Source organism: Oryctolagus cuniculus, chromosome 5 (genome assembly GCF_051225735.1).
Source record: "Oryctolagus cuniculus isolate XC-2025 breed Fujian yellow rabbit chromosome 5, ASM5122573v1, whole genome shotgun sequence".
Taxonomy (NCBI): Eukaryota; Metazoa; Chordata; class Mammalia; order Lagomorpha; family Leporidae; genus Oryctolagus; species Oryctolagus cuniculus.
The window spans coordinates 14694179-14720117 of NC_142871.1; the positions used below are offsets into that span (position 1 = coordinate 14694179).

The following is a 25939-nucleotide window of genomic DNA, read 5'->3' on the forward strand; positions in this document are numbered from 1 at the left end:
TTAAATAAATGTTAATTCCAGGAAAGAAAAAAATGTGAAGTGCTTCTTGACCTGACACAGGTTATGTTAAATAGTCAAAAATTCTAGTAGGTATAACAAAATTCAATCACGTTGATAAAAACATTTATTCCAAACTTTCCTTTTTAAATGCAACTCTTCCTAAATATACCTTATATAAAATCAACTCTGTTTCGGTGATGTAGAGAAAGCTACATATCACTTTAAAATAGCAGCAGTGAAGAAATGCGTGCACTAAGCTTGTTTATTGAGCAGCAGGACAGTGCAATAACTTAATGTCTTAACTATTTATTAATACTTTAAGGGAGTGACAAGTGTGCTTGGAAAAGCTTGTCTGCTTATTGCTGCTGAGATTGTCTTTAAGAGAATGTGGGTTTATGGCTTAGTGGGATCCCTGGAAGCAGTTACTCTATGAAGCTGCTGATTGCAACCAGATCAACTTTGCCCTTGGTATACTGGCCTATGACCAGTAGCCCCTAGAGAGTTTTAGTCTGGGTAGATTTCAGGGAAAAGAAAGAGGTCATGTGTCTGAGCATTGAGTTCAGAGGTTATACAATCTAATGAGTTAAACTAAGGGCAGGCAGAAATAATAGAAAGATCATCTTCTGGTGCATTGGTAAACAGGACCTTCATTGGAGCTGGTGTTGTGGTACAGCAGTTAAGCTATTGCCTGAGAGGCCCACATCCCTTATGGGTGCTGATTCCAGACCCGGCTGCTCCACTTCTAATCCAGCTCCCTACTAGTGCACCTGTCAAAACAGCAGAAGATGGCTCAAGTGGTTGGATCCCTACACCCACCTGGGAGACATGATGGAGTTCCCATCTCCTGTCTTTGGCTTGCCCAGCCTTGGCTGTTGTAGCCATTTGGGGATGAAACAATAAAAAATCAATCTCTCAATCTCTGTCTTTCTCCCTCTGTCTTCTTCTCTCTGTAACACTGCCTTTCAAATAAATAAATGCGGGCCGGCACTGCGGCTCACTTGGTTAATCCTCCACCTGCTGCACCGGCATCCTATATGGGAGCCGGGTTCTAGTCCTGGTTGCTCCTCTTCCAGTGCAGCTCTCTGCTATGGACTGGGAAAGCAGTGGAGGATGGGCCAAGTGCTTGGGCCCTGCACCCACATGGGAGACCAGGAGGAAGCACCTGGCTCCTGGCTTCGGATCAGTGTAGCACCGGCTGTAGCGGCTGTTTGGGGGGTGAACCAAAGGAAGGAAGAGCTTTCTGTCTGTCTCTCTCTCACTGTCTAACTCTGTCAAAAAAAAAAAAAATAAAAATAAAACAAATAACTTTTTTTTAACTTTTATTTAATGAATATAAATTTCCAAAGTACAGAATATGGATTACAATGGCTTCCCCCCCATAATGTCCGTCCAACCCGCAACCCTCCCATTTCCCACTCCCTCTCCCCTTCCATTCACATCAAGATTCATTTTCGATTCTCTTTATATACAGAAGATCAGTTTAGAATACATTAAGTAAAGATTTCAACAGTTTGCTCCCACACAGAAACATAAAGTGAAAAGTACTGTTTGAGTACTACTTATAGCATTATATCACAATGTACAGCACACTAAGGACAGAGATCCTACATGAGGAGTAAATGCACAGTGACTCCTGTTGTTGACTTAACAAATTGACACTCTTGTTTATGGCATCAGTAATCACCCTAGGCTCTTGTCATGAGCTGCCAAGGCTATGGAAGCCCCCTGAGTTCACTGACTCTGATCATATTTAGACAAGGCCATGGTCAAAGTGGAAGTTCTCTCCTCCCTTCAGAGAAAGGTACCTCCTTCTTTGATGACCCGTTCTTTCCACTGGGATCTCACTCACGGAGATCTTCCATTTAGGTCTTCTTCTTCTTCTTTTTTTTTTTTCCAGGGTGTCTTGGCTTTCCATGCCTGAAATACTCTCATGGGCATTTCAGCCAGATCTGCATGCCTTAAGAGCTGATTATGAGGCCAGAGTGCTGTTAGGACATTTGCCATTCTATGGGTCTGCTGTGTATCTTACTTCCCATGTTGGATCATTCTCTCCCTTTTTTATTCTATCAGCTAGTATTTGCAGACACTATTCTTGTTTATGTGATCCCTTTGGTTCTTAGTCCTATCATTATGATCAATTGTGAACAGAAATTGATCACTGGGACTAGTGAGATGGCATTGGTACATGCCACCTCGATGGGATTGAATTGGAATCCCCTGGTATGTTTCTAACTCTACCATTTGAGGTAAGTCAGCTTAAAACAAATAACTTAATATATCTTTTTAAATTTGCCTTTGCAGTTCTGAATTTCCAAGTGTTTGCCTTACATTTCCAAATTTTCTTCAAGTTTAGCTACTTAATGAATTTTCCTTCTTGTTGTCCTGCTTTCTTGTTCTTAATTAATGCACTGTGTTGTTGGAGCCCTAATCTGTATCTAGGAATAGAAAATTAGATATAGGGAAGTCTGAAGGAACCTAGAGTAGCTGGTGAAAAAGATACACATGCAAATTTCTATTATGATTATATCCTAGGAGAGAAATAAAATGCTGTGGGAACTCAGAAACTGGATATTAATTTTAGATAGTGCAATTGGGACATAATAAGAAGTAGCACAGACACTTTCTCAGATTACTGAAAGACAGAACTTTGACAGCAGAGAGTAGCCTTCCAGGCTCAAAGACAATATAAATTAGGGCACAGAACTTCAGAATTTGAAAAACTACTTTGTGGCACACTTTTCCAAAAGCACATTTTACATGCTGGAAAGCATAGGATGATGTGGCTAGAAGGAAGACACATTATGATGGGTGTTAGCATCAGAGTGAAAAGTGAATTTTTCTTGATGGACAAAGAATGCCATTGAAGCCAAGGGGGATTACAGGTGAGAGCTGGACTTTGGAAGGGGCACTTCCTCAGGTCTGAGCACTGGGGAGGTGAAGAGAAATGAAGACAAAATTTCAACTACCCAGGTGAGCTAGGACATGACAAAGGACCTAGCCTGTGAGAAGTGCAAGAAAAATTGCCCCACCCAGAGCCTTTAGTTCTTGGTCAACAAAGATGTAGAAGATAAAACAGGAGCCTTAAATCTGACTTGGAGGATTTGAAAAAAACTCTGTGTCTAAATAATAAAGATGCCATTTATATGTGGATACACCAAACTGATGAAAAGGCTAGATAGGAAATCCATTGAGTTTGGTTTGGGAAACAATTTGACATATCTATCAGTTTTCACAGATGTTTTTATGCTGTTGATTAAAAAGCCTTAGGGATATTAATTGCTAGAGCGGGAAGCAACAAGTATGATCTTGGGCTATTGTCAGTATAGTATCTAGGTTGAAGTTAGTGGTGATTTTATTCTTCATATTCAATCACAACTGGAATGGGATACAGGTGGTAGAATTGACTTATAAAACCAAAACAATTTATTTTAAACATGACTGAAGGAATTTTCACTTTATTAACCTGGAGTAGAATGGTTATCCTGGAGACTACATGTGTTTTACCATTTGGAGAAGAGCCATGAGAAGTGATTAAACTAATTCTAAACAGCCCCAAAGTATAATGGAAACAATAAAACCACAAGGCAGAGTTACAAAAAAATAATATGTGCAATGCCCCTGGCACACAGTTGACATTCAGTGCATCTTAGGTCTTATCGTGATTCTTAGGAATAGCATTAGAACTAATGGTCACACACGATAGAGAAAGATCTTACCATCCTATTGGAAATAACTTTCCAACAGTCACTTGACTCCATAAATGAGCTGCTTTTGCAGCCCCTGGAGAGCATACAGTGAACAAGTACTTGGCAGAGTCATAATGGAGGAGCTGTAGGAACTGGGAAGGTGAATGAGCTACAGGGCCTTATTCTGGCTCCAAGGTTCAAATGGTTCCTGGGAATTTGGGATGCAAACCTAGCAGAATGTCTAAGGCTAGAAAGTCTTTTACCTACAAGTAGCAGAAGTAGAAGCTGCGTATCCATCCATAACTAAGATGGTCAGAACCTCAGAATCTTAAAAAAAAAAATGCTGAAAAGAGAATGAAGATACTGCAGTATGCTATGAAACCAAGCAAGTGGGGATGTGCTGTACTTAACTTTATTCGTATGTATATTAATGCTTCAAAAAGGATTGGAAAAGAGAAACAGGCCCAAGAAGGAATAGCAGGTGAGTTATGTCATCTGGCAGAAAGGGTGAATGAGACCAGGATTAAGATGACACTTTAGGTTTTGCAATGAGGAAGTTACTTGTGATGGTCTAAACAGCACTTGTGATTAATCGTTTATACATCACCTATTTCCAAAAGGTTTCAGGCAGCTTAAATAAAAGCACTTTCACACAGGGCAATGAAAATGAAGCAAAATAAAGATAAGGAGTACAAAGAGAAATAAATGAGAGGGGGTGCAAGTACCACAGAACCTGGATAAGATTGTTATTGTAATAAAGGACTACTTTTCAGCCCTGAGGTTCCTGGCTACTGATATAAAAGGGAAATAGGACAGGTTCTGTGTATCTCACTGGTTAGAGAAAGGAACCAGCGTTTTCAGAGGAATTATTGTTTCCTGGCATGAAATTCTATAAAGAGTAGTATATGCCATGGGTTCTTAGATAGGGGTGGTGACATATCAGACAATAAGGTCAACAGTGGTACTGCTGAAGATCCTGACTTGCTTTGACAGCCTCTGCTTCTGCAAGCCTTCAGAGGTGAAGTATGCAGTATTGATGAGGTCTGTAAATGCCAGAAAGGTGGTGATCGTTCTTGTGGGCCGAAACTGGATTCCTGAGTCTCAGCAGCCATGAGACAGCATTAGGGAGAGGATGTCCTAAAAGGAGACATGTGGGTGGTTCCAGGAACATGGCCAGAGAGGGCATCCAGCTCTCCTGCAACCTCAAGTCTTTTGCACTTGACACTTCCTCTTCCTTAAAGGCTTTCACCCTGATGTTTCTCATCATTCAGATTTTGGTTCAAATGTCAAAGCTTCAAGGAAATCCTTCTTGAATGCTCTGCCTAATGTGTTCCCTTCACCTTGTCATTCTCTGTGATCTTTTTTAACTATTTCACAGCATTTATGCTCTGTAAGATTTTTTAGATTTGTTGGTTTATTTGGAATGCAAAGTGATAGAGACAAGGAGAGAAAAAAAGAAAGAGATATTCCATCAGCTGGTTCACTCCCTGAGTGGCCGCAATGGCCGAAGCTGATCCAGGCTGAAGCCAGAGTCCAGAACTACATCCAAGTCTCCCATATGGGTGGCATAGGCTCACGTATTTGAACTATCTTCCGCTGCCTTCCCAGTCTGTTAGCGGGGACCTGGATGGAAGTGGAGCAGCTAGGACTCTTTGGGAGATCCAGTGTGAGATGCCAGTGTTGCCTGCAGTAGCTTAGCTGACTGTGCCACAGTGCCAGCCCCTAAATTATTTTATTTATTTTCAGTCTCCCTCTTTTCACAAACTAGATTAAATGTACACTGAACCATGTTAGGAAAGAGTAGGTGCTCAGAATGTTGAAGAAATCCTTGTTTGGACAGAGGAAAGAATTCAGCTCAGTATTGATATGATAACTAAATAGGATAGTAGTATTGGGAATGGCATAAATTCTTCCTAAAACACTAGCTGAGAAGAGGATAATCTTGATAATGACACAGTTTTGTTCTGGGGATTTTTTTTAAAGATTTATTTTATTTATTTGAAAGAGTTACAGAGAGAGGTAGAGACAGAGAGAGAGGTCTTCCATCCACTGGTTCACTCCTCAGATGGCGGCAACGACAGGAGCTGTGTCGACCCAAAGTCAGGAGCCAGGAGCTTCTTCCGGGTCTCCTATGTGAGTGCATGGCCCGAGGACTTGGACCATCTTCTACTGCTTTCCATCCTAGGGATCTTAACATTGGAGTTTGGAAGAACCACATAGATTCTCTGTACACTTTGCTGCCCTGCCATCTCACAAGGAGCAAGGATGCTGATGAGAGTGATGAGCTCATGAATATTCATTGACCATGTTTATGAGGGGTGGAGCTTAAGTTAGAAGAGTACAAAAGGTCCTACATTGTGGCAACTCTTCTTTCCTCTCATGTTATATAAAATTGTTCAATACTATCCATTCAAATTTTGGAGACTATCTTTTAAAGTACCTTACACTAGTTTTGCATAAATGATTTTCAGTATTTTTTCTAGGAGTAATTGTTCAGTGTACATCTCTTTTTATGACCCTTCTTGGTAGCTAACAACAAAACTCTCATTGGGTTAAAATGTGCATGTGTGTGTGTATGTGTTAATAGTAAGAAAGGGAACAAAATTGCCAGAAATATAAATCAGGTTGCTGATAAACACATCGAAAAGCAAAGGTGACAGTAGAGAGAAGCTCATTCGAATTAAAAACTGGAACCAGGAAGGAAGAGACTGCAGATAGACCAGGAAAAAGAAGAGGGGGCCAGGAATGTAGATGAATTGTGTGGGGAAACTATGGAGAAAAGGGGGCTAAACTGGAGAGGTTACAGCAGCCGAGGTGGGGAGCACAACTCAAGTCAGAAGCAAAGGAAAGAACTGCAACACGATTTTAGGTTTAGAGAGAACTAAGCTGGTTGGCAGTGAGGAACAAAATTATTGATGTAGAAGGGCCAGGGAAAATGTCATGAAATTTCCTTGAGTATCAGTTCATTCTTGAAATATGTTTCTGTATCAAATGTAATGCATATGAGGTTTTTTGTTTGTTGCTTCTTGCTTCATTGTTTTAGGTTAGAATTGGTGCTTGGAAAAAATTCTATCGAAGCACCAAGTTGATTTTTTTCTTCCAGGCTCTAGGGTACAAGATTGCTGTTTAGAGAGTTTAGAGATAATGGAATTTTCTCAAGGTTATGGACGGGCAATGGATTTTGGAATCCTGGAGAAGATTAAGTTGAAAAGGCACCTTGAAATTGTCTGACTCTGCAAAAATAATGGGTTCTTTTTTCCCTCATCTGTTTACCTTTAATGTTTTAACACATAGCCAGAATGAATATGTTGTGAGACAACTGTTATAAATTGGTCTTTTTCTAATGGCTTTATTTTAAGCACCTGAAATGACAAAAAGTGTTTTAGAAAAAGAATAAAATAAATGTTCAAGTATATTTTGTTTACTGAATGAGTTTCGATAATAATGTTAACTGTGCTACTTAGTTGGGTAATGAAATATTTGTTCAAACAAACAAGTAAACAAAGACTTTCTTCATTATAATTTGTTGGACTTTTCCAGGAGAGGATGCCCAATCCAACTGAAGTTGTCACTGTACAGAGGGCAAAAATAAATTACCATAGTTTCAACCAAAAAAGAATTTACTCTTAAAACATGAGATTGAATATTAAAAGGAGACAGAATTATGCCACAAACTCACTGTGGAAGGACTGTTTTGAATATAAGTAGGAAATAAATTATATTTTCGTATACACTCATTTTCTTATTTGAAGGTAGGATGGTGAATGACCATTCAAAAGTTGTGAAATACGTGGAAATTGAAGTTCAGACAACGCTTCTTTTAAAAAAATGATGCCTAACTAGAAATGTTTCAGTCTATAAAGCAGAAACTAAATTCATCTCCTGTAGTGTTTTGTTGCTTGTTTGTTTCTAATGTTCTGCTTTATTTTGCTTTTATAGAAGTAGTCTGGGAATGGAGAGTAAGCAATTTGGGGAAAAGATTGTAAATAAAATGTGGAAATTTTGTGTATGGCACGTACAGTGACTGTCACTTTTAACAAATACTTACTGAACATGTACTGTGTGCTTTGTGCTGTTCTGGGAAATTCATCTTTATTAAGGAGCAAAACAAAGAATGTCTACCCCCATGAGGGTTCTGTGCTTGATTGTCACATCTAATTGGCTCATAGAGCAACATTTTGTGTGCTTTGTAAAGCAGGGCTGTTACGTTTATAAATACATATACTCTTTTACTCTTATATTTGGTGCAAATAGTGGTGTATCAGATTGGAATATAATGGGACCTGTCTACATCTTAATTTTTCAAAAACTGACAAAACTTGCTATCAGTACCTTGCAAACCAGTATATTGTACTCCTACAAATGAATTAATTGTAATTTAGAAAATATTGGAATGAGTTGTCAAAGGAAGGAGATTCTACTGTCTTGCCTCTGTCAGTCATAGAAATAGATGACTGACAGCAACCAGAGTTCTGGGCACAAGGGGGAGAAGTGAGCTCATTTTTCCCAGGCCAGAACTCTGACTTCTCTCCAGGAATTTCTCAGGAATGAGCTACCTGTTTTATCTTCATCCCTTAGCTGTTTCTTGCATTTGTCTGCCAAAATTGTTTCCTAGTGTTCAAGGCTGTGAGGTGCACTTCAGTGAATTTAGAACATAATTAACTGAAGTACAAGAATTCTGAGGTACATCAGGAAGACAGACAATAAGATAGAAACACTTTATTTTGCCTAAACTTTTGTGGAAATTATGTATGGAAGTCATATAATGTGTAGAGCCAGAGTAGGATAAAGAGTCAGAGGCAGCTTGTAACATGGTATTTCATGGTGTTTAAGGGGGCGGGGGACATATTTTACAGTTCGCCCTTTAACTAGTAAGTTCTCAGAGTTTCCATTTATATTATAAGACAAGCAGGATTCCACCAGAAGAACTCATTGGGAACAATCTGAATTCCCCCTTTTTATTTATTTTATTTTTTATTTTGCTTTTGGTTCACAATGACATATACAAAATAACAGGATGACTTTGTTTTCAAGGATGGCACTGAAGCAAGGAATGATGAATTATCAGGAACTGTTAGGGATTTGATTGCTGCCAAGGGGAAATAAAGGAAAATATTCTGAACGTATTCCAGGAAAACATGTAGTGATAGCAAAAGCTCCAGTGGTATTTTATTTGTTTTGAAGTAATGAATGTGGAAAAGATATTACAAGTACTGCACTACCAGTTGCAGTAATTTAAGGCTAAATAGAGCAAATGATAGTTTCATAACTGGGACTTTTAAATATTAATTTTTAACTTATGTATTTGGTTGGATTTTAAATGTAGTTATCATAGTGTGATATAATAGAAAACATAATATAGACTTTTAGAAGTTTATTTTGTACATGAAACTCTTTTCAGAAACTGCATGAGCTTTTAATTACAGAAATTATTTAATTGAACTTGTAAGAAAATTAAAGACTTCGAGGCGAACTGAAACTCAGCTGATAAAATGTTGTTAAACTTGTGTTAAACATGTTTTCGATGCTTCAGATATAATAATATTAGCTGTTTGGGGTTATGATTCCTAAAATACTAAAGATTCATTGAGTCATGGAGAACTGAGTTCTGGCTATAACCGTAGCTCTGTGTGGAGAACTTATGACTCCTAGTATGGCAAAGACTTGTAATACAGAATCGCTGTTGATGCCACCAGGATGTTTAGAACTGGACTCCAGCAGTTATCCAGGCATAATGGATTCTCTCTCTCGGAAGGGAAGTTTGCAAATATGGACTCTGTGTATTCAAAGGACCAATCTCTTCATCCCCGATCTTCCACCCTCTCCTTGCTGAGATGAACATGCTTCTCTGCCTCTGCCAAGTGCCTCTGCTCATACTGTTTTCAGAGCGAATGCGGGACTTGTTCGCCTTCTCTGAATCCAAAGCCGAAGTCCTAAGACCTTCATAAATCCTTGTCTGTCGCCTCATTTTGACCTCTCGCTGTACAGAAACTGCCCCATCGAAACAGGACATCAAAGTGCCCCACCAAAGCATTTTCCTTTTCATTCTCTTATCAAAGGGTGGTATCTACAGTCACTGGGACAATAGGAGTTGATCTTGATCCCTTATCATTCATACCCTGCTTAAATTTAAGTTACCCCTAACCAAGGCTCAGTATACCCCTGAGGACTTTTTTTTTTCTTTTTAAGATTTATTCATGTATTTGTAAGTAAGAGTTACAGAGGAAAGAGATCTTCCATCTGCTGGTTCACTCCCCAGATGGCCACAGCAGCCTGGGGCTGGGCCAGGGCAGAGTCAGGAGCTTTATCCTGGTCTCCCACCTGAGAGCTGGAGAGTCCCATGTACTTGAGCCGTCTTCTGCTGCCTTTCCCAGGCCATTAGCAGGGAACTGTATTAGAAATAGAACAGCTGGGACTCAAGCCACTGCCCATATGGGTTGCCAACATTTCAAGTGGCGGCCTTACCCTCTACTACAGAAAGCTGACCTCTTGAAGACTTCTTACCTCTGTTACGTTTTTCTAGTTCTGCTCTCCTGAGTCACCATCTTCATCTTGCCTCTGTTGTCACTCTGAAAGTGTGCAGCATCTCCCCATCACTGACATCACAAAATCCAGATACTTTGTATGGTCCATCCTGCAATTCTTCCCTGACTTTCTGTCCCTTGCTGCCACCTCTCAGGCACATTGTGCCCCAACTGCACTGAGTCGATGGATGAGTTTTCCAAAAGTAAACCATGCAGTTTAGGCCTCCTTGTTTTTCCTGTAATGTTCCCCTGGATGGAATGGTTTATCTGTCTTCATCCACTTGGAAAACCTCACTATGCATTTTGCTTTCTGATCTCAGCTCAAACATTGTTTTCAATAAAGCTCTCTATTCCAGCATAATAACAATTCTGTGCCACTAAAATATAAGCTCATTGAGACTAAGTCTTATTTTTTTTTTTTTTGGAAAGGGAGTCATTAAAATACCCAGAACAGAAAAATAATGTCTAATAAATATTTATCTGTTAGCTATCAGGGGAGCCAGAAGCTCACTTGTACTCTGTATGATAGATCATGTCCTATAGCATAACAATAAGGTAGCAGAGTAACATCTGTTTTTACCAGGTGACCCAAGACTAAATAGGACAGGTGAAGTAGACATTTGGGACGCCTATGACAGATTCATTGGAGCTAATGAGATTCTAGATTGCATGAAGCTGCTCTGCCTCTGGATATCATTTTGCTCTGAGTAAGCCCTGAGGTCGCTACATTCGCCTACAGAGACCTGTGGGGTCTGTCTGTGTCTCCCTAACCCCATACCTTTCTGAACTCGCCACTGTCCGTGTCCTTTCTCCTCCCTCTGCCCCTGCCTTGCAGCATCTCTGCTGTTCCCGCAGAGGACCAGCACATTCCCAACTCAGCCGTTTTCTTCCTCCTGCAGGAGTGTTCTTCCCATAGGTAGCCATGTGTCTGTTTCCTTGTTTCTTTTTCTTTGCCCCAATATCACCATTTAATGGATGCCTTCCACTATTTAAAATTGCCAGTCCTCTTATCCTCCTTACAACCTCTTTCCCTCCATAACACCTAGAAGTCCCATGAGGTTTTTATGTCCTTTGTTCACAACTGTATCCCAGGTACTAAAACAGACCTGCCTCATAGTAGCCATTCAATAAATATTTGGTGAATAAATCAATGGATCCGTCTGACATATGCAATAGCTCTTCTTGTATATCCAGCTGATATGTTTCTCTTTGAATTACCTTTATGTCCAGGGTCTAATTTCAGTTCTGGTAGTTGGTTAATGTCTGACCTTAGTCAAACATATTCTGGATTAAGAGTCATTTATCTTGGGTTTCATTCTTGGCTCTGGCACTTTCTCATTATATGACCTTGAGTGAGTCATTCAATCTTTCTGAGCCCAGTTTTTCTCATTTGTAAAACAAGGCTAATGATATCTAGTGAATTACTAGGAGTATGACAAACACATCAACAACTATAAAGTTCTATAAGCATATTAGTCACCTATTTTTATCTATTGTCTCTGTGAAAATTGAAGAGGCAACATGGCATAATAATGAGTTTGAAAGTAATAGTGAAGCAGATATGGAAATCAGTTCTGTCTCTTAACACTTGTTAGCTATTGTATGACTGAGTAACTCGAGTGTAGCTCCTTTTCTGTAAATAAGATATATTATCGCAGAATGGATATCAGAATGAGATATCAAATGAGGTAATATATCATAATTCAACAATTCTAGGGTGCATAATTTTTCCTGTTTTAGCATTTCAGAAATCAGTACACACTTTACAATCAATAGTATTTTCACTTCAGTGATTTGTAGTATGTACTGCAAAGCTTATCTGTGGAACAGGATGGTAATTATAGTTCAGAACCTTTCCGGTCACTCTGACAACCTTAAGATGTTTACCTCTCTCCCCCTATTTGGAAAACGTGGTTTCAAATAAATAATGATAAAGTGAGGAATTCCGTGTTATAATGATTAATAGCCATAATTTTACAGACTGTCTTTGAAGTTTATTTTCCTGATTTTACTAAAAGAAATGATTAATTTTTGAAGCATCAACAGCACAGTGATTTTCTGAATTTATTTCCTCTTAGTAAGAGGATAGCACCTTGTTTTTTCAGTGTTTTGCTACCTGTATCTTTGCCTCTTGTGTGATTTACACTTTCTCTTGCCTTTGGTTTGGTCATGGAGGACAGGAATAGAAGAATATCCTGGCAACCTCAGCAACTGCACTTCCACATAATACGGTTGCTAGGAGAAACGGGTCGTGGCAGCACGTGAGAGCACATGTGGCTTTGCTGTCCTGGAGGAGCAAGCAGGAGCCAGCCTTAGCCAGCAGCTGAAGGCAGCTTTCTCCACCTTGCCCTTTGCAGAGGGCACGGAAATCCAGCTGTCCTGTCATAGCCTCAGTCAACTGGTAGTAATATCTTGTGGTCTATTTTAAATAAAATACAAACATAAATGCAGAAAAAATTACTATGCAAGAAGTTATCATAAACATAGGTAACATTTCAGCCCATTGTTTCTTCAACACTCTTATATAAATTGAAAATTCTAGTGCAATGTTATAATCTAGCATTGGGTCATTAGGAGTTATATCTTCCTGTCTGCCTTGTGGTTTGTTGTGATGGTCCTGGTTTTCAGTCAACAAAATTGGAAAAGAAAAACTTAAAAGTGCCATATGGATTAGTGTAAGAAATTCTACATCCATTAGCCATATTCATTGTTCAATGAGCTATACAAATTCTGAGGTGAATGTAATGTAGTTCTGCAATGATTTTCATAGAGAAAGCTCATTATACAATTTGTTTTATTCATTCAGCAGTTATGGCTGGGAGTCTCCCAAGTGCCAGCCACAGATTGTAACTGCTTGATGGGTTCTGGACAAAATCTGTGACTCCAGCATGCATCTATGACATTATCTGCCAATCTGAGGAAGAAACGTGATCAGGGCAATGACTAAATATAAACAAGACACATACACAATGAAAATAGAATGTCTAATATTTGCATTGTACTTTGCCTTTATTTGAAGAGGGCAACAAAATGCTTTGGGGTTAGCTCTTATTAGCATTTGAAATAAAGTGATACTCAGAAAAAAGCATCCTCAAACCAACTTTCAATTGGCAGCTGTGATCAGATTCCTCTGCAGGCACCAAAGCCTGGAGGAACTCTGAAGGACCCTCTCCACCTGTGCCATTGTCAGTGTTGGAAGAGAAACACTTGAGTGACTTAGACCACAGAAAGCCAGTAAGAAAACTCAAATACTTCTGCCTCCCACTTGTTTTCGTTAACTGCTTGATGGGTTCTGGACAAAATCTACAACTCAAATGTGCATCTATTATATTATCTGCAAATCTGAGGATGAAACGTGATTCGGGTTTCTATTTGCAAGGCCTGTAAAATTTAGTTCCCTACTTTTTCTTTTCTTTGATTAGCAGGTGGACATGTAGGAAGCTCCCGGAACTCATGGGCATATGCCAATGGCTTCTTTCATTCTTTATTCCCTTTGATTTGCACATTAAAAAGTGAGAATCTTAACTTCCATTTGGATATGCTTCCATCCAAAATAAAAATGGAAATAGGTTACAGAGCAATATGGACATGATGCAATGTGGAACACTTTTTTCTTGCATTAGAAAAGTCTGAAGTCTTATATCAAATAAAAATTTCCAGTATAATTGGTAATTCTACTTCATAACCTGAATCATGTGTCTAGGAATGGAATGACTTTAAAACCAGCCTCTCTGTTCCATATGTTTGTGTAAATACACATACTTTATCTTTACAGTGTTTATTGATTTCTAAGATGTGTGTGTTTCACTACTTTCACCCCTAGAGAAACACCAGAGAAAGAATGAGTGGCATGGCACATTCCCCAGTCCGCCCTACTGATGTCCCAGGAGACTCTCTGACAGCATTATTTGGTACCCGGCTGTTAGGACTTACTAAAAGAGTTGGGTGATAAGGCTTATCACTTCTGTTAATAGAAAGTTGGGAAGGAGTAAAATGCCTTTGAAGTACAAAGGCAACAGCTACTTTGATGGCAAGAATGCCAGTGAATGAATTTTCTCTGCTGACGGAAGATGCAACTTTATACCAATATAGGGGTTCACCACTAGTAGCATGTACTTTTAGCTGCTAAGATCAACCCTACCAATCTCCAATTCCATTGCATGAAGGAATTCTTCTATAAGTATATATGAGATCTGCCTATACTTTTAAATCAATAGCATACAATGTGATCACTAATAGGTTGTATAGTAGAATAGGCATGGGTGTCGAAATGTAACACTAATGTTTAAAGTTTAGCTCCATTTCTTAGAATGTGGGCAGACTGCTTACAGTTTTCAAAACTCGGGTTTAATTTCTAGAGTGAAGAGACTATTTTGGTAAAAGTAAAACTTTTAGCCCTAGTTCCTGCTATATGTTAGTATTTAAATATTCTTTCTATTCCTTTTGCTGCATGAATTTACATTCTACTTCTTTTTTTTAATAAATATGAATTTCCAAAGTATAGCTTATGGATTACAATGGCTTCCCCCCCATAACGTCCCTCCCACCCACAACCCTCCCATTTCCCACTCCCTCTCCCCTTCCATTCACATCATGATTCATTTTCGATTCTCTTTATATACAGAAGATCAGTTTAGCATACATTAAGTAAAGATTTCAACAGTTTGCTCCCACACACAAACATAAAGTGAAAAGTACTGTTTGAGTACTACTTATAGCATTATATCACAATGTACAGCACACTAAGGACAGAGATCCTACATGAGGAGTAAATGCACAGTGACTCCTGTTGTTGACTTAACAAATTGACACTCTTGTTTATGGCATCAGTAATCACCCTAGGCTCTTGTCATGAGCTGCCAAGGCTATGGAAGCCCCCTGAGTTCACTGACTCTGATCATATTTAGACAAGGCCATGTTCAAAGTGGAAGTTCTCTCTTCCCTTCAGAGAAAGGTACCTCCTTCTTTGATGACCTGTTCTTTCCACTGGGATCTCACTCACGGAGATATTTCATTTAGGTTTTTTTTTTTTTTTTTTCCCCAGAGTGTCTTGGCTTTCCATGCCTGAAATACTCTCATGGGCTTTTCAGCCAGATCCGTATGCCTTAAAGGCTGATTCTGAGGCCAGAGTGCTGTTTAGGACATCTGCCATTCTATGGGTCTGCTGTGTATCTCACTTCCCATGTTGGATCGTTCTCTCCCTTTTTTATTCTATCAGCTAGTATTTGCAGACACTATTCTTGTTTATATGATCCCTTTGGTTCTTAGTCCTATCATTATGATCAATTGTGAACAGAAATTGATCACTGGGACTAGTGAGATGGCATTGGTACATGCCACCTTGATGGGATTGAATTGGAATCCCCTGGTATGTTTCTAACTCTACCATTTGAGGTAAGTCAGCTTGAACATCACATTCTACTTCTAACATTTGATTCTAGTTAAAATTTGATATGGAAAGTTACATCAAATTATAAAATATCTACAAGAAGTAAATTTCTGGAAGAAAGAACAAATCCAATCTAATAACTCTAAATGAGTTATTATTGCATCCTATACCAAAAAATACATAGAATATAGGAGAGAAAAATGTGGCGGTGTATACATACAAAGAGAAGCATATTTTGCTTTGAATACATAAACTGCCTGATATCTTTTTTTTTTTTTTTTTTTTTTTGGACAGAGTTAGACAGTGAGAGAGAGACAGAGAGAAAGGTCTTCCTTCCGTTGGTTCACCCCTCAAATGGCCGCTACGGCCGGCGCACTGCGCAGATCCGAAGCCAGGAGCCAGGTGCTTCCTCCTGGTCTCCCATGCAGGTGCAGGACCCAAGCACTTGGGCCATCCTCCACTGCACTTCTGGGCCACAGCAGAGAGCTGGACTGGAAGAGGAGCAACCAGGACAGAATCCGGTGCCCCGACCTGGACTAGAACCCAGGGTACCTGGGTCGCAGGCGGAGGATTAGCCAAGTGAGCCACGGCACCAGCCCTGATATCATCTTTGCATACAATTTTACTTAATCAGAACACTTAAGGAATGGACAAGCATAAATGATCTCTCTGCTTAAAATATTTACTTAATTTATTGGGGAAAAATTCTTACCAAAGTGCAAAGATATTTTCATTTCCTTTTATGCTCTAGCAAGGAGAATATTGTAAATATTGCTTTTGATTTGGAAATTTCTAGTGTCTTAAAAATGTAATGATTAAAGATTAAAGATTTCAACAGAAGCTGAGAGTATCCAGGGAACATTTTAGGGACTGAATTCCGAGTGCTGTGGTAAGTCCTTTCCTACATATTTTCTCATTTTGTCCCCGTGCATACAAGTATTATTCTCTTGTGGAAAAAGAATTATTCAAAGAAGGGAACTGAAGTGTAGAGATTTTAAGTAACATGGTTATAGTTAGTTATTCAATGTGTGGTGCAACCAGAAACTGAAATCAAGCACTTCTGGTTACCAACCCTAATCTCCATTTTCTTTTTTATTGTTCTTCACAAAGCCGTTCATCAAATACAAAGTCACTTAGATTCCAGCAACAGAGAAACTTGGTATCAACAGAATGCATAATCCTTCTAGGACAGACACATCAATTTCTTTCCTAAAAAAGAAAAAAAAAATTAGCAAACAGTTTTTCTCAGTGATGCTTCTCTAATAATAGCATGGTGGAAAATAATTCAAATTGGGTCAGGGTTATTCTTATTTGAACCTTGTTTTTCTCCTCAGAGGTATTTAAATTAAGTCCAAATCTTCTCCACAAAATTTTTAAATGAAAATTTAAAGTTCTAGAAGTGTTTCAATGTAAAATAATAAGCAGTAATTATTAAAAATAAATAGACAAAGTTACTTTTCTCAACTCTCTGGTAGGAGAGAAAGAAAAGACAGGAAAATCATGCCTTCTTTTAAAGCATATGCAGAGAAAGCAGTGGGTAAAAGTTTATCTCAACTAAATGCTTTGCATATGCGTGTACCTGATGTTCGGTTTTCTTTTCCAACCTACTATATTTGAGTAATCATATACTTCATCATGGAAATCAGATTCATTTTAGAAGGTGAAAAGGGGCACTGGAAACATTTATGTTAGAGCCAGAGATGTGAATATGAATAATTCTAGGTAAATCAAAATAACATTGATCACAGGAAACTTCTGCTGTAATTTTTATGGCCCTTCCTTCTTGTTCACTCTGTTAAAGAATCTCATGATTATTCTGAAAGCACCAGGTGCATTTTTGGATAATTTGCTGATTTATTGAGTCAGTTGCCAATGCAAGTCCAATGTTTTAAGGTCATAGAAGTTTATTAGATATTCAAACTCCCATTATGTGGCAAAAACCCTATACTTTGACTTTCTGATTGCAGTTGCCAATGGATCATTGGATTAAGCCCTGTAAACTTTGAACACTTTATATTTCCTCCCAAATGACTATCCTTAGTTTTCTGTCTCAGGGGGGAAAGAGGAAAGACACAGGACTTCCCTGGGAGGGATGAAACCACAAAAATTAGCACCTGAAAGGTAGTTTTAGCCTGGTGTAGCCCTGGCCATTGCAGCCACTTGGGGAGTAAATCAGCAGATGGAAGATCTCTCTCTCTCTCTCTCTCTCTCTCTCTCTCTCTCGGTAACTCAGACTTTCAAGTAAGTAAATAAATCAGTGAAGAAAAAAGGCAACCTACCAAGCAAAAATAAATATTTTTTAACATTTTATAGCCAGTAGATATGTTGAATGTGTATCTGGTTTCAGGAATGAAATGTTAATATCTGCAATAAATTTGTCACAACCAAATCTAAGTGAGACATATAAAAGTAGAGGTTCCTGTTATGTCATCAATCCAGACGTAAACTGATCACCAGGAATTCTTTACTCTCTCCCTTTACCTAAAGCATTGCAGGCATTGCTGTCCTCCAGCATCAGCACCTCATTTAGACTTCCATCCCTAAAAGGCTGTTCCCCTATTTTACTCCCATTGCCCACTCCCCTTGATTCCTGATAAGCCCTGCATTGTCAGCAGCAGTCACCATCTAGTCAGCCTCTTCTCTGCATACCCCTTGCACGTTACTGATCTGAGAAACCTGCCTGTCCTTTCCCTGGCAGCCCTTGCAAATGATGGTTTTTCACACCTTCCTACTGCTGGCCAGGCAGATGGAGTCGTCATTCTTATTCCCCATTGCCCCTCAAAGACCAGGCTTTGTCTCTCCTCCCTGAAAACCTCCATATTTAAAGCTCACATAATTTTTTTAAAGATTTATTTATTTATTTGAAAGGCAGAGTTACAGAGAGGCAGAAGCAGAGAGAGACGGTGGAGAGAGATCTATCTGTTGGTTCACTCCTCCCTAGGTGGCTGCAATAGCTGGAGCTGTGCCGATCCAAAGCTGGATCCATATGGAATGCCAGCATCACAGGCGGCAACTTTACCTGCTACACCACAGCGCCAGCCCCGTAAACCTCACATAATTCTATGTTGCATCCTCCTATCCTACACTACTCATTGTTGCTGTCATCTGTTTACTCTTGTGTCACTCTCCCTCACTGCTCTCCAGTTTTGCTCTGTCATTCTCTTAGCCTTCCTCCTAGTCCTGATAGTTGTGCACATCACTCCGAGAGTTCCTTGTTCTCTTCTTTCCTAGTGGTCTTGCCTTTCACTTGGTACTGGGAACTCACTCCCATGCCACACCTCCTCAGATTAAGGCATGTCACATTGCTACAATACCTCCAGAATCAGTTGCCCAGTTCTCTGACCCCACAGCCCCACTGGCCATCCCGTCCTCAGACTTCCAACAATTCCTTGTTTACACATTGCCCTAAACTCATTAATTAATTTTACTTTGACATCTTTTTTTAACTTAAAATTTTATTTACTTACTTGAAAGTGTGAGTTACTGAGAGAGAGAGATCTTCCATCTGCTGATTCTCTTCCCAAGCGGCTGCAATAGCCATAACTAAACCAGGCTGAAGCTAGTAGCCAGGAGCATCATCTGGGTATCAGGGGACCAAGTGGGTGCCGGGGGCCAAGCACTTTGACCATCTTCCACAACGTTTCCCCAGTTATTAGCAGGGAGCTGGATCAGAAATGGAGCAGCTGGGACTTGAAGCGATGTCCATATGGGATGCCAACGTAGCAGGCGGCGGCTTTACCAGTGCCAGCCCCTGCTTTGACCTCCTGATATTCTCTCACTCTAAGTGCTAAAATTTTCTAAAAATTCATCACTGGAATACTGTTAGCACAATTTACCAGGCACATGATAATTAAACACTCACTGAATTAAGAGGAAGAAATTAATGGAGTGAACATTGAAATTCACAGGTCATTTTTCCTTGCTTTTACCCTTAAGAAATATTTGTTCATTCTTTTTTAGGATGGTGGTACATATTTTTTATCCAAAGCCACAAATAAAAGCTGACTATTTCACTGCTTTTTCCTTGATTTGTTAGATAGCGAATAAGTCAGAGTGCCTGTTAAACTATGACATTTGGTTCGTAGGTTGCAAGCCAGCAAGATAGGGAGTTGAAACAGCCACAAAACAAACAGGTTGTAGATGGTTCCTCTGTCACCCATGGTAAATTTAGAGGAAGAGGCCCTAGGATAAAACAAAAACAGTCTTTACCTGTAGCCGTGGTTTTGAGATGCTATCATCTTTCTGAAATATTTCTAAGCAAGTTAATGTGTCTGAAATATCTAAACACTAAGGTGTTCAGTTTTGAATGACTAGTCTAATCCGAAGACATGCAAGCCAGCTCTGTGATCTTTCAACTCATCAAAGATGACATGTAAAATTTGTGTAGTGAAAAATGTTTCCTAAATGAAAAAAAAAAATCAAAGTTTTAGAAATTGATGTGAACTCTTGTATATGAGGTAGTAGTCATATAGCTGTAATAATAGGTGAGCTAGAGGGACTTGATATAAACATTTCTGTACCAGGAGATACAGAAAAAGGAGATACTAACGTAAAGTGGTGAAGAAATGGAACCCTGTTGACACTCAGAGTCTGTTCTGCAGGAGCTGACCTTTGCTGAGGTTTAAGTAGGGGGCACTTTGCCAGGCATTTGCACGCACCATAAAATCCCCAACAGATCTCAGCCAGGTAGAAAAATAGTTCTTGTTATCATCTGTATTGTTTTTTAATTGAAGAAGTATCCCAGAGAGCCTTTACAAATTTCTATATTATACAGCAAGTCAGTGACAGAGCCAGACTTCAGCATCTTTGACCTCACTTTTCCCTGACACTCTATACCCTTTCCTAACCTTGAGCCTTTGAACTGATGATCCTTCTATCTAGGAGGTGTGTTAGCCTTCCTTGCCCCCACTCTTAACACCCATCTGAAGCATTGCGATTTTTGGAATCAACCCCTGCCCTCCTCTGGATTCCCCCAGCACCTTGTTCTTACCTATACTAAAGCTCTTATCTTGAGAATTATTTCTTCCTGCATTGTAAAGTATCTTTTTTCCCCCATGAGACTGTAGGATCCTTGATAACCATGTCTTATTTTTTTAATTTATATTTCTTGGGCCAGAGAATGTACTTGAGAAATGTCATGGGATGATTGTTGTAAGAACATTGCAGGCACACTCCGTGTATTAAAACCTGTTATATTTACATTTTAAGTGATGAAAGCGGTTTATATACTAAGTAGATATGGTCTGTAGTCACAGTATTTGCAAATCAAGCTGTCAGTGTTTCTTATAGACTCTGAATAATCAAATGTCTTCTTGTATGGAAAATTATGCATCCCTTCTGTGACTCAGCCAATGGGAATAGTATATGTAATTAGATCACTTTTCCATAACCTTCCAATAAAGTAAATGACATTCAGGTAAACAACGTGAGATCCTTATTTCAAAGCACCACTTGGAGTAGTTACAGAAATTCAGTTCTTTATAGTGTAGTGCATTGTCATAGTCAGAAGCCTGCCATCTACAGATTCACTTACTAAGGAGACACATCTCCCTGGAGTGGCTACACTTCACAAAATATCTCAGTGAAGCCTTTTTTCCAGAATACAATAAAAAGTTATTTAAATGCTACTTCAAAAACTTTTCACCTGTTTTATTCACGTTATATTCTTTTACTTCTGTTTTTAAAAATAATCGATTACTGGTGGCCACGATATTCCCCCTAAATTATTCTTCTTGAAAGACTATCTTCAATATCAATTTTATTGTTAAATATGTTTTCCTCTTTTTAAATCTGAGTCTCTGAATTGATTAAAACTTAATTTCATATGTGTTATCTGTCTGCCATAGGGAATAAGCCATTCCATTTCAAAAGTTTCCCCAAGTTATTTTAATTGTCTAAAAACCCCACATTTATCAAATAAATAGTAGACCCTTATTGTATACATCTGAGGCTGTATTATTTTAGTAAATATTATTTGTGTAGAAAAATATTGTATTTCTTTTATTTATGAAGATTATGTGAATGAGAAATTTATAATCATCTGTATGATCATTATAAAAGTGATTATAATTTTACAAAATTAAATCTCCTACTTTTAAAGTTACTTATAGAGCTTTCATTGATTAAAAAAAACTGAGTATACTGTTTGGGGGAAGGAATAAAAACTCTTTAATCAAAATAAGTGTAGTTAAGGAGAGGTAAGAAAAAGGGCAACAAAATTATTTTGAGACCTCTTGCCATTCTTTCTCCCACTGACTGCTCATGTAATTCTGAAGTTATGAATATATTGAGAACATCTTAAATGCCTTACAAAATTTTGACAAAGGATTACAATTATTAGGTTTTCTCCTAGTACTTTTGAGTCAGCCTTCCTCAAGTTATTCAAGGCTCTCAGTTTTCTGTATTTGATTTTCAAAAATCATTATGAAAAATTTTTAGGGAAAAAAACAAAGTTACTAGGATAAAAAAATTCCTTATACAATGAAGATTCTTTAAAAAAATTTATTTGAAAGAGTTACAGTGAGAGATGGAGAAGGAGGGAGGCAGGGAGAGAGAGAGAGAGAGAGAGAGAGAGATCTCCCATTGGCTGGTTGATCCCCAAATGGCCACAATGACCAGAGCTGAGCCAGGCAGAAGCCAGGAGCCAGGAGCTTTATCCGGATCTCCCATGCGGGTGCAGGGACCCAAGCATTTGGGCCATCCTCCGCTGCTTTCCCAAGCACGTTAGCGTGAAGCTGGATTGGAAGTGGAGCAGCGAGACTCAAACTGGCCCCCGTGTGGGATGCTGGTGCTGCAGATGGTGGCTTAGCTAACTGTGCCACAGTGCTGACCCTGCAATGAAGGTTTCCTCATCTAATTACCAACTTTAAATATCACTTCAAAGGTTCACTATATCTGCCTTAAGTCATGGTTGTGTGTATATAGTATACATACAGGTGCCAAATATCACATAATCGTGTCTGCATATGAAATTTCATAGACGTTGTAGCTTTTGATCCTGAGAATAATCCTGTGGGTCCTAGATTTTGTCCCTACTTCATAGGTGGGGTAAATTAGGCTCAGTAAGTTTACATGAATTGTTAAAGACGACCCAGTGACTTAGTGAGAGTACTGGTAGGGCTGAAACCCAGGTCTCTGGCTCCAAGACCAATCATAGTTTCCTTTTTTACTCTGAGTCTCCAGAAAGGTGTCAGTGTGGATTCATTGAATATTTATCCCATCATCTTTCAAGTCAAGAGTTACTGAGGAGGTGCCCTATTTTGTGCCTTTCTGTGCTGTCTGTCCATGTGGATGCTGTGAAGTGTTTTTGTGCTTCATCCTAACCATTAATGGCCTCGTCAAAAGTGTTCCATTGTCCTCACCTCTTGTTCCCTCATTTATTCCTTATCCTTAGGGAAAGACAGAGACTTATCACAGTCAGGACTTGGGTCCCTTGTCTGCTAGTTAAGAAGCTTGGGGAAAATAAAATGAACTTTCTTCCAGTGGTTAAAAAAAGATGAGCCAAACCAGTACTGTAGTAACACATGTTACATTGACTTTAAAAAAAATGGTTCACTGTTCTAGTACCAGAGAGAAGGCATCCTGGAGAATAGTGAGTTTAAAAAGCACAGAAAATATCAGCCTTACTCACATAATTGAAAGTGTGGTTCTGCCAGTACGTATCATAAAAATACTCATTGCAGAATGACATTAACTCAAAATGTGGATTAAAATTAGACACTAGATATAGGATACTTTAAAAAATAGAATATTTCAAGTATGTGATTCTTGGTTGTAAGACTAATAATATTTCCTAAGTAATATCTTCATACACTTGTTTTTTTTTTTTTTTTCAAGTTACTTGTGGTCATTGTTAGAACTCTTTCTAGGGGCCCACACGTTGGGATGTATCAGGTAAAGCCACTGCCTGCAGTGCTGGCATCCCATGTGGGTGCAGGTTTGAGTCCTAGCTGCCCCACTTCAATCCAGCTCCCTGCTATTGGCCTGGGGAAAGCAGAGGTAGGTGGCCCAAGTGTTCAGGTCCCTGCCACCCATATGGGAGACTTGGATGAAGCTCTTGTCTCCTGGCTTTGGCCTGGCTGTTGAGGCAGTCTGGGGAGTAAAAAAATCTCTGTCTTTCTAACTCACTCTCTCTCTCTCTGTAACTCTACCTTTCAAATAAATAAATCTTTAAAAAAGAAAAAGAAAACTTCCTGATACAGAGAGTAGGAATTTCTTCTCTGAAGCCCTCTTATATAATGTCAGGAGTTAGTGCATCCCCCTCACCCTCTCCTAGTTTTCAAATGGAAGCAAATCATAGAGGAAAATTGAAACTACAGCTGCATCCGTAACGCTTTGTTCCTCAGGGGGTACTTGGACTAAAAGGAATGCACAACAGCAAAACACATTTAAGGTACAGGTGGGATGAGTCATTGGACACTGCTTGTATAATTCCAAAACTTTCATAAGCTAAATTGCACTAGGATAATTGGTGAGCCATGTTCTGACCTCTGACATTTCCAAGACTTTGTATCTTAGGGATGTTTTTAAGTGGACTCTGCCACTTTAATCTTGTGATATGCCAAGCCTGTTCTGCATCAAGACATGTGTAATTATACAGTCTTGATTCAAGAGGCAGAATAAGAAAAGATGGGATTGCAGGAACAAAACTACACAAAGATGTTCTATGAGGAAACACCAAATTAATGGGGAGTTATTTGGAATATGGATACTGAAATAGGATAGTTTCCTAGAGAGATCTTAAGACAGACAATGATAAAAACTTTAATCAAAAGCCACACAGTGAAAACTTTCTTGACCACCCTAAGGAAATGTTGCTCAAGTCTTCAGTTACTGCTGTGAAGACTGTAAATTTTACCTCAGTATTTAGATATATCAACATGATAGCATTTTCTTTAGGCAAAGAAATGAGCAATCATACACCTTGTAAAATTTTATCATAGTGCTTAACATAGGCGGGCTAAAAGATGAATTAAGTTTATATTGTTTTAAAAGAAAGTAATGTAGAACATACTCTCAGTAATCTTTTGAACTTTAAAAAAAAAAAAGATTTATTTATTTATTTGACAAGCACAGTTGCCGAAAGAGAGAGAAAGAGATCTTCTGTCTGCTGGTTCACTGCCCAAATGGCTGCAACGGCTGGGGCTGGGCCAGGCTGAAGCCAGGAGTCTGGAGATTCAACCAGGTCTCCCACATTGGTGCAGGGGTCCAAGTACTTGGCCCATCTTCTGCTATTCTCTCAGGCAAATTAGCAGGGAGCTAGATTGGCAGTGGAGCAGCAGGGACTCAAATTAGTGCCCATATGGGACCATTGCAGGCAGTGGCTTAGCCCACTGTGCCACAGCACTAGTCCATGAACATTTTTAACTTAAATTAATTGAAGATCTTCCTATAATTGTAAAAATACCTTTTGAGATATTTTCAGTCAAATCTGGGCATCATTTTTCCACCAGTTTCCCTGATAGAGGCAAGTTTTGCTTTTTATCTCATCTGTTTTTCATGGCTTGAACTAAAGATATGTAGAGTCAAATGCTAGTTGAAAATTAAGATTCATTTTTTTAAAACTTCCCCTAAATGTATAGAATAAAATTCAATGGAAACAATATTTTGAAGTCAAATATGTTTATCAAATTCTTTCTACTTAAATATGAATCTTAAGCATAGCTCATATCTTTGCATGTATGTAACTATGGAGATACCACTCAACCACCATTAATGAATATGTTTTCTTTAAAATATTCATGGATTTACACTTGGTAAGGTTATATGAGACAGTTCTTCAAATCTACCATTTTTTTTTCTAAGAGGGACGCATTATTTCAAGATACCAAACAGATGCATTTTGCATTCGGTTTTGCTCTTAGGTTGTCTGCCTAAGCAGCAGGAACAGGTGAATTTCATTTTGCTTTAAGATTCATTAGTAGGAATCTATCCCACTTTAATGCTCTTTCTAAACCAGACTCTTGTTTTTTCCTTACAAATTTCTGGCTCATAGAATTAGGAAATTGCAAATTTTCCTTTAAAGATATATAAATGCTCGGATTATTTAATATTTATAAATATTTTCATCCTTGGTTAAAGGATGTTTAATGTTTAAACATGTTTAATTAATAAAATGAGTTACTTTTTCTTTAAAGATTTTATTTATTTGAGAGGTAGACTTATAGTGAGAGGGAGGGAGAGAGAGAAAGAAAGAAAGAGAAAGAAAGAGAGAGAGAGAGAGAAAGAAAGAAAGAGAAAGAAAGAAAGAAAGAAAGAAAGAAAGAAAGAAAGAGAGAGAGAGAAAGAGAGAGAGAGAAAGAAAGAAAGAAAGAAAGAAAGAAAGAAAGAAAGAAAGAAAG

At 38.7% G+C, this 25939-nt stretch overlaps 1 protein-coding gene across 3 annotated transcripts in view; it reads left to right on the plus strand.

Annotated features, from left to right (window-relative positions):
• The window catches only part of RGS17 (regulator of G protein signaling 17), a 133858-nt gene that overhangs the window by 9708 nt on the left and 98211 nt on the right, over positions 1-25939 (plus strand). The window lies entirely within an intron of this gene.